Below are 13,820 nucleotides of genomic sequence, written 5' to 3'. Positions count from 1 at the left end.
ACAGACCGAAAATCAGAAAAAGCAAGAAATCATTCTATGGGAACCTAATCCAAAATGCCTGTAATCCAAGTAAGGAACTACATAAAATCATAGCAAAATTCAAATCCCCCTCATGCTCGCCCCTGTCCACACCAAGCTCCCAAGCCTTATGCAACACCCTCTCGCTCCACTTCTACAATGCTGCCATCGAAAGAGACACCGCCATCATCGCTGAACTAAAACTCTTACCACCACCTCCCACTCACCCGGAGTCCTCCACCCAAAACCCCCCACAACCACAATTTTCTTTTGACTCATTCACTCCCATCACACACCAAGAATTCCTCACACTTGTAGCAGTTAGCCGCCCATCAGGCTCCCCTGAAGACCTGTGACCACCCTCAATGCTAAAATAAATACTAACCTCCACCTGTGCAGGTATCGTTGCGCACGCAATCTTTAATCACTCACTCACATCAGGATCTTTCCCGAAAGCCCTAAAAACATCCTACACCAAACCCATTCTCAAAAAACCAACTCTTAACCCACTCCTCCCCCAAAACTACCAACCTATCTCCAATACGCGTTTCATCACCAAACAAATTGACCGCACGGCTTACAAACAGCTTGGCCAATTTGCCAAAGCCAACGACCTCCTAGACCCAGCACAATCAGGCTTCAGACCACTAATGGGAACTGAAGCCTCCCTAGTGTCCATCTGGGATGACCTAAAAAGAACATCCGACGCAGACGGCTGCACAGTTCTCATCCTGCTAGACCTCTCCGCAGCTTTCGATACCATCAATAACTCGATTCTATTAGTCAGACTACAAACACTAGGAATCAAAAGCACAGCCCTTTCGTGGATCTCATCCTTTATCTCTAATCAGTCGCAAATCATGCATCTCGACCAGTTCACATCCATATCACGACCAGTATGTGAAGGTGTTCCCCAAGGAGCGTCCACATTGCCCCTAATCTTCACCTTCTACATACAACACATGCCCGCAATCATCCGCTCATACAACCTTACCTGCTACAACTACGCAGATGCTACCCAGATCATCCCCAAAATCCCAAATTCCGAAGGCTCAGGCAGCTCGGACCTGTCATCGTGCCTCTCGGACATTGATCACTGTATGACGACCAACCACCTCATCCTCAACCCTGGGAAAACCGAAATCCTAGTCTGCAGGAAAACATCGCTCCTCCCCTAACCAAACCTGTGGCCCAAACCACTAGGAAAAACACTGCCACCCTCTAAAGTGGTAAAAAAACTTTGGATGCGAGTTGGAATCAGATTTATCCCTCACCCAAGACACCGCCAGCGTATCCAATACCTGCTTCTTCCGCCTACGGATTCTCAGGCGGATTTTCCCCTACCTCACCTATCCCCACCGTTTCTCGGGCATCAACTCCATCATCCTGTCCCTCCTAGACTATGCAAATTGCCTCTACCTAGGAGCACTGGCAACACAACTAAGGAAAATCCAAAGAATCCAAAAACGCGGCAGCACGCCTGCTTATTAATCTGCCGGCCACAGAACACATCAGCCCTACCCTGAGAGTCCTCCACTGGCTCCCTATTGCTCGACGCACCACCTTTAAAGCCATGTGTATCACCCACTGTGCAGTCCACAACAGCGGCCCGTAATTCGCATTGAGGCCACACAAGTGGGGAAAGAGCGCTATATAAATAACCAAATACAAATACAAATACTTCACCACCAGCCTAATGGGCCATGTCTCACAGGGCATGCCTCATGTCTTAAAGGCACATTTTGCAAGGAATGCTTCCACCGCATCAATTATTGCCTCACTGGTCCCCGGTCGGCACCCTGTAAATGGGGAGAGGGGACACCAAGAGCATCTTCTCCCAAAGTCCCAACTCCTCAAGCTGTCTCTGCAAGTGCTCCTATCACCATTAATGCCCTTAAACCAGCAACCTGAAAATTGCTGCCATTCTCCAGCCTACGCAAACCAAAGCACACCTGCGAGATCCGCAGTGAGGTCCCATCCAGAGTGAGGTCCCATCCAGAGTGAGGTCCCATCCACAGCAGGTCCCACCCAGAGACGTCCCATCTGCAGTGAGATCCCATCCGGAGTCAGGTCCCATCCGGAGTGAGGTCCCATCTGCAGGCAGGTCCCATCCGCAGTGAGATTCCATCCGTAGTGAGGTCCCATTCGGAGTGAGGTCCCATCTGCAGGCAGGTCCCATCCACAGTGAGGTCCCATCCAGAGTGAGGTTCCATCCAGATTGAGGTCCCATCTAGAGCGAGGTCCCTTCCACAGTGATGTCCCATCCGGAGTGAGGTCCCATCTGCAGTGGGTCCATCCGGAGTGAGGTCCCATCCAGAGTGAGGTCCCATCTGGAGTGAGGTCCCATCCAGAGTGTTGTCTCGTCCACCGTGAGGTCCCATCCAGAGTGAGGACCCATCCAGACAGTCCCTTGCACGCCCCCAATTGCACCAAATGACACATATTCATGGAATCCTGAATGCGCAGGACTTTTCCAGGACTTGGAGTTTTTGCAGCCTCGACTCGTCCCTGCGAGCCACGTAGAGTGTGGGCGCGCCGTGCACAGAGAGCTGGGAAGGGGGCAGAACACAGAAAATGTAGAAGAACATGAATAAAAGGTGGGCGGTCCGAGGGACGGCCCACAGGCAGTCCCTCCCACGCCCATAATTACGCCAAACGACACGTATTCATGGAACCACCCTTGCAGCCTCTCGGCATAGAAATTGCCACGCAAATCCCTCGATCTCTACACCACCCGAAGGCAGGTGTAAAGACACTTGCGCATAGGAATCGCAGCACAGAGGTGGGTTTGCATGTCAGATTTAGGGGTGTGTGTGCGTAACAAGGGTTTTGATCAAACTTGGGGTGCATGTGCGCAGTGTAGCTGGGTGCAGGAACGGTTTACGGGGGTTTGCAGACAGATTTTCTGAGTTTAGCCCTAATTACGAATTTTCATACGCATGTTGTCGTGGTGCCGGCAACATTAACGGGGAACGCTGCAAAGGGTTCCCAAGATGCAGGTCTACTTGTAGGGACCCCACGCTCTGTTTGAAGGGTGCATGTATTCGCGCCAGGGTGATCACGCAAAGGTAGCTGTTCTGGCTGTTTATGCTTTTTGTGGGGGCGTGTCGGGGGAGTTGCAGGCACGACTTGCAAATACGGTTACTGTGCACAGTACATTCTATGAATACGCAGGGCGTGCATTTTTTATTCTGGGCGCAGGCTCGCTCAGTTTTGTTCTCCGCGCGCGGCAAATGCAGGAGAAATGCACACTTTTCCATGAATCAGGCCTTTGGTGTAGTGACGTTGCACACAAGAACGATGTGTGCACAGTCGGTTGATATCACATCCAGCTATACCGAGGCATCTGATTGCAGGTGTGGGCTCTGCATTAAAAGGAATATATAATTCAGTTGGTTCAATAAAACTTCCAAATACCTTTATTATTTCTTTTAGGGATCCTAAACGAGAGCCAGGGAGAACAAACTATGCAACTGCAGATGTTATAATCTTTGCCTTCCTCAAAGCCTAGGGTGATTTTGTCCTTGACAGAGGCAGTAGTGCCTACGTATTAAAGCTGATTCAAATTAAGCTTTATTAATCAATTCCTGTTTAATTGATCAATCAGAACCATATTTGTGAACAGGCTCGGATTGGCAAATACAGCAATGCCTAAACCAAAAATACAAAATGCTAGTGTGGGCCAGTTTTGTGGGTCAAAGTGGGCCACTTTTTAGCGCAGTTTGCAAAGTTACTTCACCATGCAGCTAGTAGTTTTGACCAGTGTTGCTGAATAACTATTCTTTAAAATGCACAATTTCTATCACATTTCATCAAAACCTGCCCCTTTTGGTGCCACTCAAACAGTCTGTCATAAAAATAATGAATTGCCATTTGCAACTGTGGGCCACTTTTTTATTGGTGCCCGAAACAATTTTCTGCACCAGTCCGACCCTGTTAGTGAAAGAGACAGACCCCACACGACCAAGAAGAACCATAGCCCAAAACTGCGGCTGGAAGAGCAGGGTTCAGGTAATGGAAGTTAGTGCTGAAAATGGGGAATTAAATGATCCTGGGAATACTCTTCCCCTTGAGGTGCGGGGGCTGAGGTGAGGAGGGGGCAGGGCCGTTGGCCATGGCCACAGACCAGGTCATGCAGCACAGTATCTCTTCGTAGAACCCAAGCCTGGATATTTGCATAAAAGCAAAGAGCATTTTGGGAACGTAAGAATGCCCACCATTTTGAATTGAACCATGTCTGATAGTGATTCAGCAAGAAACCCTTTAGAGCGAGTAATGGAAGTTGAACTCTGCTCTTTTCCATGGTCACAATACTCACCCTAACAAAACAATCTGAAAATGGCAAGGCCTATACCAATTTGTCGAGCCGCGGAACAGAATGTGAGGCTTTGGCTGTTTCGGCATTCAGTCTCAAGGCCTATACCAATGTGTCGAGCCGCGGAACAGAATGTGAGGCTTTGGCTGTTTCGGCATTCAGTCTCAAGGCCTATACCAATGTGTCGAGCCACGGAACAGGATGTGAGGCTTTGGCTGTTTCTACATTCAGTCTCAAGGCCTATACCAATGTGTCGAGCCGCGGAACAGAATGTGAGGCTTTGGCTGTTTCGGCATTCAGTCTCAAGGCCTATACCAATGTGTCGAGCCGCGGAACAGGATGTGAGGCTTTGGCTGTTTCGGCATTCAGTCTCAAGGCCTATACCAATGTGTCCAGCCGCGGAACAGGATGTGAGGCTTTGACTGTTTCGGCATTCAGTGTCAAGGCCTATACCACTGTGTCCAGCCGCAGAACAGGATGTGATGCTTTGGCTGTTTCTGCATTCAGTCTCAAGGCTTATACCAATGTGTCGATCCGCGGAACAGGATGTGAGGCTTTGGCTGTTTCTGCATTCAGTCTCAAGTCCTATACCAATGTGTCCAGCCGCGGAACAGGATGTGAGGCTTTGGCTCTTTCTGCATTCAGTCTCAAGGCCTATACCACTGTGTCCAGCCGCGGGACAGGATGTGAGGCTTTGGCTGTTTCTGCATTCAGTCTCAAGGCCTATACCAATGTGTCCAGTCGCGGAACAGGATGTGAGGCTTTGGCTGTTTCTGCATTCAGTCTCAAGGCCTATACCAATGTGTCCAGCCGCGGAACAGGATGTGAGGCTTTGGCTGTTTCTGCATTCAGTCTCAAAGCCTATACCACTGTGTCCAGCCGCGGAACAGGATGTGAGGCTTTGGCTGTTTCTGCATTCAGTCTCAAGGCCTATAACAATTTGTCCAGCCGCGGAACAGGATATGAGGCTTTGGCTGTTTCTGCATTCAGTCTCAAGGCCTATACCAATGTGTCCAGCCGCTGAACAGGATGAGAGGCTTTGGCTGTTTCTGCATGCAGTCTCAAGGCCTATACCAATGTGTCCAGCCGCGGAACAGGATGTGAGGCTTTGGCTGTTTCTGCATTCAGTCTCAAGGCCTATACCAATGTGTCGATCCGCGGAACAGGATGTGAGGTTTTGGCTGTTTCTGCATTCAGTCTCAAGTCCTATACCAATGTGTCCATCCGCGGAACAGGATGTGAGGCTTTGGCTGTTTCTGCATTCAGTCTCAAGGCCTATACCACTGTGTCCAGCCGCGGGACAGGATGTGAGGCTTTGGCTGTTTCTGCATTCAGTCTCAAGGCCTATACCAATGTGTCCAGTCGCGGAACAGGATGTGAGGCTTTGGCTGTTTCTGCATTCAGTCTCAAGGCCTATACCAATGTGTCCAGCCGCGGAACAGGATGTGAGGCTTTGGCTGTTTCTGCATTCAGTCTCAAAGCCTATACCACTGTGTCCAGCCGCGGAACAGGATGTGAGGCTTTGGCTGTTTCTGCATTCAGTCTCAAGGCCTATAACAATTTGTCCAGCCGCGGAACAGGATATGAGGCTTTGGCTGTTTCTGCATTCAGTCTCAAGGCCTATACCAATGTGTCCAGCCGCTGAACAGGATGTGAGGCTTTGGCTGTTTCTGCATGCAGTCTCAAGGCCTATACCAATGTGTCCAGCCGCGGAACAGGATGTGAGGCTTTGGCTGTTTCTGCATTCAGTCTCAAGGCCTATACCAATGTGTCCAGCCGCGGAACAGGATGTGAGGCTTTGGCTGTTTCTGCATTCAGTCTCAAGGCCTATACCACTGTGTCCAGCCGCGGAACAGGATGTGAGGCTTTGGCTGTTTCTGCATTCAGTCTCAAGGCCTATACCAATGTGTCCAGCCGCGGAACAGGATGTGAGGCTTTGGCTGTTTCTGCATTCAGTCTCAAGGCCTATACCACTGTGTCCAGCCATGGAACAGGATGTGAGGCCTTGGCTGTTTCTGCATTCAGTCTCAAGGCCTATACCAATTTGTCCAGCCGCTGAACAGGATGTGAGGCTTTGGCTCTTTCTGCATTCAGTCTCAAGGCCTATACCAATGTGTCCAGCCATGGAACAGGATGTGAGGCCTTGGCTGTTTCTGCATTCAGTCTCAAGGCCTATACCAATTTGTCCAGCCGCTGAACAGGATGTGAGGCTTTGGCTCTTTCTGCATTCAGTCTCAAGGCCTATACCAATGTGTCCAGCCGCGGAACAGGATGTGAGGCTTTGGCTGTTTCTGCATTCAGTCTCAAGGCCTATACCAATGTGTCGAGCCGCGGAACAGGATGTGAGGCTTTGGCTGTTTCTGCATTCTGTCTCAAGGCCTATACCAATTTGTCCCGCCGCTGAACAGGATGTGAGGCTTTGGCTGTTTCTGCAGTCTCTCATGCAGTCTTCTGAAACGCGGGCTTCTCATGGATGAGAGCTTGGCTGTAAACAGATCTGGGGGGACCCACAATCTTAGCTGAAGCTCCGTTCCAGCTCATTTCCTACCTTGATGGAATTCTCATAAGTAATTTGTGCATTTCTGCTTTGCCTGCTTTATCACTGGAGCCCTTGCTTCAAGAGAACGACCATGCAGTGCTAAGTCTTCGACCAATAACAGCCTCCATGGCACACACAACAAAATGGATATAGGGCACATCAGTATTTGAACTATAAAGTGCAAAAAAGGCAAAATCGCCTTTACAACTTTTTTTTGCAATCATAGTGCCAATTGTGCAAAGGCCACCTGCCATTTGGCAATTGTAATGGATATCCATAGCATTTTCCTGCTTTTAGCAAGTTCTAAAAACAGATTCGACAAGATTCTGAAGCATTAACGCAGCTAGGGACGTCATTTCACCAAAATGCCAGGGGTAGTGGAAGTGGCATCACACAGCCCTTGACCTCCGATGACATCACAGGAAGTGATGCCATTTGACCCCACCCAAGTGACATCACAGGAAGTGATGATACACGACCTTCAGATGCGTCTAACACTGTGTTTCCAGGCGCTGTAATTTCAGCCAGATATAAGAACCGAGGCACAGAGGGAGGCGAGATTTGTTCACGATCACACATTTAGGGAATGTCATTTTCCAAATTCGGCGTGGAGCCTATATGTAAAACATACATAATGCAGTATTTGTAACAGGGTAACCGAAATCTCTAACGCAGGCTACAGCTAGTGTATGAAAGATCTATAGATCATTGGACACAGAAGTACCCGTTATCCGTGGCATTGATTTGTTAAACAAGCCAAAAAAAGCACTAACCTGAGGAGGCGTGTGCTGTCTGTTTACCCAGGAGCAAAATGCTTCACGAGCAAGGCCTGAAAATGGAATAATTGACCAGGATTTAGTGTGAGGAAAATTCCCTGGTTATAAATATATCTATCAGTCAGCTACCACTACGATAGAAGAAACCTATTGTGTGGGTGTATACTGAGGCCATCTGTTTCCAGCTGTATTTATCTTTAAGTCATGTGACAAGCAACCACATGTTGTCCCCCACAACCCAGAGCCAAACATAACACCTTAATGTCCTAGGCTTTCATACAGGACTCTTCTTCAATATTTTTTAACGGGGTGAGGTGTGGGGAAGGGGGCTGTACTGACCTCAAGAGTGGGGCTCAATACATCTATGATTTTCAGAGCTCTATGTGCGAGGTGCGTTATTCAATGACCCACCCCCCGCTCTCCCACACCGGCCCGCGAATGAAGCTTCCACAAAGCCCTTTCCGAGAAGGAGTGGGGAGGAGTGGGTCACGCCATGGCTCTCTCACTTCTGAGACTCAGTGTCCAATGCTTATTTTCTTAAACAGTGTTGCACCAGGGCAGGGTCCTGGTCGAGTTTGCAGCCCCTCCCAATGATTCACATCACACTTGAATGCGTTCACGTGAGCAGAGCCCAATCAGTTGCGTAGCACACAATGTGAGGGCCCCCCTGTGAGCAATGCTGAGCCCCCCCTCCCAAGCTCCTTAACAAAGCACAGGGCACGCCGCACCCCAGCCCGGCCCGGACCACCATGTGTGAAGAATGACCATGATGATTATGACACTGCAAGGTCCATGCACTACTCCAAGTGAAATAAGTAAATATGTTTTTTAATCAAAGCTTAAATGTTTCCCCTAGCGTAGAAGGAAGGTCCCAAAATATACCAGCCACCAGTGGTGGCTGGTGCGTTGTCCGATTGGAGGGTGTAAATATTTGCCAGAAATATGCGATTGCGACTGAGCGTAGCGAGTGGGCCCGAACTGGTGGAAACTAATTTGGGAAGGGAGCAAGGGGATTCTCCCACCTCCCATAAGGAAATGTTTTGAAGAATGGGTTAAAATGGTGCAATACACAGCACACTTTCTGTGAAAATGTGGGTAGAAGGCCAGACGGTTTTCAATCGGTTTTGTAGGGTGTAGGGTAACTCATGGGAAAGAAGTACAATAGATGCAAGTCACCAAAAGTGCACCAGCGCATTTCCCAATGCATGATCATGTCAGCCCTTGCAATATATGCCAGTATAAAAAACATGTTCATGCTGGCTGTGCCTATACGTTTCCATGCTGGCTCCACCAACATATGCTAGCATTCCCATATAAGAACATACTCATGTTTGCTTAGAGATGTTTTGTATAGTATCATTGCTGGCACTAGCCACAAAGCTGGCTCTGCCAATGTATACCAGTACTTCTATGTAAGAAAATACTCCAATTGGTTTGGCCATTAAAAGTGACATGTCACAATAAGAAAACATGTCCAAACGGGTTCCAATGTAAGCCAGTCCAGCACCATAAGAACACTTATCATCCTTGCTTCATCATAGATGCACAGTTAATAAAAAGTCATGCTACAGTAAGAAATATACACGTCAGTCTAACGAGGTAATACTACTTATCATGCTTACTTTATCAGAGATGCGGAGTAATAAATGTCATGCCACAGTAAGCAATGGCTAGACTGGCTATATCAAAATGTCAGTCTAGCCAGGTAATGGCACACATGAAATCACCTTTGTCCGGAAATACCAGTAAAACATGCAAAGTCAATAAAGGACACACACGCCCGCCCACCCACCCAGAACGAACATCCACACACCCAATCACATTCATACCCATTCACCCACCATCACTCACCCATATATCTTCTCTCACATACACTTTCACTGGCATCCACCCAGAACATTCAAACACACATTACCACATTCCTACTCATTCACCCACCACTCAATGACCCATAGCACATACATACATCTGACACACACTTCACACATGCAAAATACACATCACATTAAAAAAAGTCTTTTTACTTTTCCAGCTTCGGTCCGTCAATCCAGGCCACCTTCGTTTCCTTCGTGCTGCTTACAGACAGGAACCAGGAAGCTGGGAGAGCTTCCTGGTTCCTGTATATGATCCGCGAGGAAGCCGCAGGAGAAGGCGTTGGACATGAACGTGACAAGTGACACTTGCCACATGTCACGGTCAGGTCCAACCCCTGCTGAGCACTTACTTCTCACGCTGCAAACCCCCCGTCCCAGCCTTCACCCTGACAGGTGAAGACTGCGCCGGGGCCCTTGCCACCCCAGAACCTTCAGTTTAAAAAAAAAACCCATACATTTATTTAAAACAGGTAGCAAGGGAGATTGCAGGGGTAGGCAGGGAGAACACAGGGGTAACCCCAAATGACGTCCCTGAACGCAGCATGAAAATGTCACGCTGCCCTTAATGCATTCGGTTTTGTATTGCTAAGCGGATGGGGGTGACGCACTCAGCAAATCTCCACCATGCGTCAACTCCACATTACAAAACGACAAAAATCAAGCGGTTCATAAAAAGCGCGCGTGAAAGTGTTACTCCTACTTTTTACACATGTTTATTTCAAAGCGCTTTGAGGCAAATGACCCCCAAAAGGTTCTCCCCTATATCTGTGCCGTCCATGGATGGAGCCTGAGCCAATGATTAAACACAGGTGTTTCTGGGCAGTTATTCCCTTCTCTGATGCCAGGATGACCACGATGCACATGTGTGCACATGCGCTGCACATATCAAGAGCTCTTTCATGCATGCAGCTCTCTGATATAAAGGGAAAGTACTGCAGCTAAAAAGCCATGCAAATAAAGCCCAGCAAGGCCAGTGCATATTCCCTGCTCTGACCCAAGCTGGCCATCATTAGAAATGGTGATTAATAGCCTTATTTTGTACATTTGCAAATGTTATGCACACTGCAATACGTGCATATGTCAAACAATGTCCACGAGCAGGTAACTATCGCACATGCTTTGAGCGGTGTAAATCCGAAAGTTGCACACCCATAAGGCAGTTTGTAGAGATTTCCTGCTGTTTGTACCATGTCATGTTTGAATTAAAAAAAATATTTCTGGCTTTTAATTTCACTTCATATTTCATTCTGGTGCAAGCAGCCCTGCATTTATAATATGCACAGGTGTGCAAAGTGGCATGCAGTAAAAATGCCAGGATTGCTAGAGCATCATTTGCGAGCTCTGTTTCAGCATGTGTTAAGGTCCGAGCAGGAATATGCATTAAATGGTGGTGGTAGGTGACACAAGTGGATAGTATTTTCTGCATCACTGCCTCTGGCAGCAGTGGTCGAAGCTGGCGGGAGCAGTGCTCCTCTACTTTTTAAAATTAAGTTTTACTGTTCCTGTACTTTTATTTTAAAAAGAAACCGGGAGGATAGCTCAGCGGCAGCGTGCGCGTCTTGGAAGCAAGACGACACGAAGCAACAACAGGTTCGATCCCCGGGTGCGCGCTTAGAAACCTCTAGGTGTTTAAGCGTGTTATAAATACGTAACTAAGACAAAAAAAAAACACAATTACGCAACTAAGAAAAAAAAACAAACAATTCATGTAACAGCGCCTCGATGCCTGCGGGCTGTGTGCGCGCTTACGAAAAAAACCAAACAATTCATGTAACAGCGCCTCGATGCCTGCGGGCTGTGTGCGCGCTTTATAAATGTAAAATAAATAAACGAGAAACCTTTCCGAAATTGTTTCGTTTTAAAAATAAATGTGTAAGAAGTAGTTGAAACTTGCCCTGTCGGTGCACTTCATATTCCCTTAAACATCAGGCGCATGAGTTTGCGGGTTTGTGTTGTGCATGGGAGGGGGCATGGTAATGGGGTTTCTAGGTAGTGGGGGCAGGCACATAGCTGGCAATGCCCCTGACCACCTGATTTCTTGCACAAATATGGTTTCTGTGCTAAATCAAATTTGCATTCCGTAGTCAGACCACTTTGCCATTCCTTTCATGCTCACTCTACCACACAACCTACCCCACATTCCCCCACCACCCAGCTGGGAAAAGCAAACGCATCAGAAACACAGCTCTCGGACTACTCATATCATCCCTCCCCGCTTCACATTCCCCCCACCTCAATTCCCCGCAATTACAAAAGCACATTCACCCAAGCACTGAACCCAATTGCCCCCTCCAAACACAAAAACCCTGCAACCATCCAACAAGCTGTGGCTCAATGACTCCTTCCTCACCCTCAAACCGGAAGCTAGATGCCTTTAAAGAGCCTGGCAAGAGCATCCGTGCCCCTCCACCAGGAACACCCTCAAAGACTGCTGCTTCAATTACAAGATGGCCATACGCAGTGCCAAAGCGGCCCACTACCTACAACAGCTCCAGTCCCTGCCCCCAATCATACACAGAAACCTTTCAACATTGTCAAGTCACTCTCCAAACCACCACTCAACCCTGCTATGCCGCAACCGCCTCAGTGTGCAACTCGCTCATGGACTACTTCCACTCCAAAATACACACCAGACAAGCACTCTCCTCCACAGCCCCTCATCCACCCCCACTCACAAACTATCCATCACATGGGACCCTTTCCACCCCACCAACCAAGACCCCCTTATCACCCTCAAAGTCCAAAGTAATCTGGAGGATACATGCCCAGCTCAGGCTGCACCTAACTGCATCACCATCCTGGCTCCACACTGGGTCAGCATCATCCTCTCACATGGCACCATCCCAACTACACTCAAAACTGGTCCAACTACTACCCCTCTTCAAGAACCATCCCTCGGCCCTACACTCCCTGAGAAAATCCGTCCCATCACTAACCTGCTATACCTCATCATATTCCTGAAAAGCCTGGCCAGCACAAGCCAACTCTAACAACACACCACTGCAAACAACCTCCTCAACCCCTTCCAATCAGGTTTCTGCCCTGGGCACAGCACCAAGAGTGCACACGTACATCATTGATGACCTTCAGAACATCACTGACCAAGGAAAGGATACACAGCTCTTCTAGTCTTCCCTGACCTCTCTGCAGCTTTCAACACTGTCGACCGCATCATACTCCTTAACACCCGATCTCACAGGATGATGCCCTTAGGCACCGTTTTTGACTGGTTCACTTCCTTCTTCACTGACAGGACACTCTGCCTTCATGCCCAACTATGGAATAAACCTCACACTGGTCAAATGCAGAGTATCCTAATGATCCTCCCTCTCTGACCTCCTCTTCCAACTAAATGTTGAATCCCTTGGACAGACATTAAGCAACTGTAGAGAAGCAGATGTGTACGTCATTCATAGAACCTGCCCCCTCTCCTCTGAAATAATGGATGAAGAACAAGAAGACACTGTGCATGACACCAGGTATCATTCCAATACCGCATCGAGTATATGACAGACGTTATACACTCACGCAACCATATCGAATGGTCCCTCGTACTGATGTGGTAGCAGGAGATTTAAAAGTACCGCTGAACATCGAGGCTGTAAAGGAAATCTGACAGGTGCAAAGTGATGTCATAGGGAGTAGATACGATGACGCACAGAAACGATATAAGAATACTTAAAGAATAAAGACGTAAATTGAGAAGCAAAGTAGACATGTATACAAGAACAAAGAAACCATATATACAAAGAAGATAAGTAATCAGATGAGTAGTAAATGTATATACGCAGAAACGCAAGGTAGATGAGCCATATAGAAGCTTGCTGCAGTACAAAATATAACATGGGTAAAGCGCCCATGTTGAAAAGATGGATGTCGGCTTTGAATAAAAGTAAGCAAGAAGCTTGAAGGAGAGAGACCAGAGCTGCAGAGCTGACCGACGCTGGAAATACACATTTGTGCATGAACAAAGAATAGCTGTTGGCCAGAGGACAAGGATGCCACAGCAAGAAGCAATTGTAGGGTACAAAGGGAGTCAACAAGGATAAGCATTGTACGCAGGACATATTTCTCTTAGATTAACTAAATGAGCGATCATTTGTGAATGCCAAGTATTGAACAATCAAAGATGCAGAAAGCATATGTGAGACGGATCAACCAAGTCTCCAGAGGTCAAAGAGGGTAATGACACCCAGGATAATTGAATCAAATAGCACTAAATAGAAAGGCGAGATGGACAAAATCATGGTCTCTTCACCCATGGAACAAGAACAGAAAACAAGGCCAATTTATTAGAT

At 47.9% G+C, this 13,820-nt stretch overlaps 1 protein-coding gene across 1 annotated transcript in view; it reads right to left on the bottom strand.

Annotated features, from left to right (window-relative positions):
- The window catches only part of PRRT1B (proline rich transmembrane protein 1B), a 129,654-nt gene that overhangs the window by 58,515 nt on the left and 57,319 nt on the right, over positions 1 to 13,820 (bottom strand). The gene's annotated exons all lie outside the window — the stretch shown is intronic.

This window comes from Ambystoma mexicanum, chromosome 8 (genome assembly GCF_040938575.1).
Source record: "Ambystoma mexicanum isolate Mex_15411 chromosome 8, UKY_AmexF1_1, whole genome shotgun sequence".
Classification (NCBI taxonomy): domain Eukaryota; kingdom Metazoa; phylum Chordata; class Amphibia; order Caudata; family Ambystomatidae; genus Ambystoma; species Ambystoma mexicanum.
The sequence above is the reverse complement of the archived record's forward strand: the minus strand, read 5'-3'. Positions and strand labels throughout refer to the sequence as shown.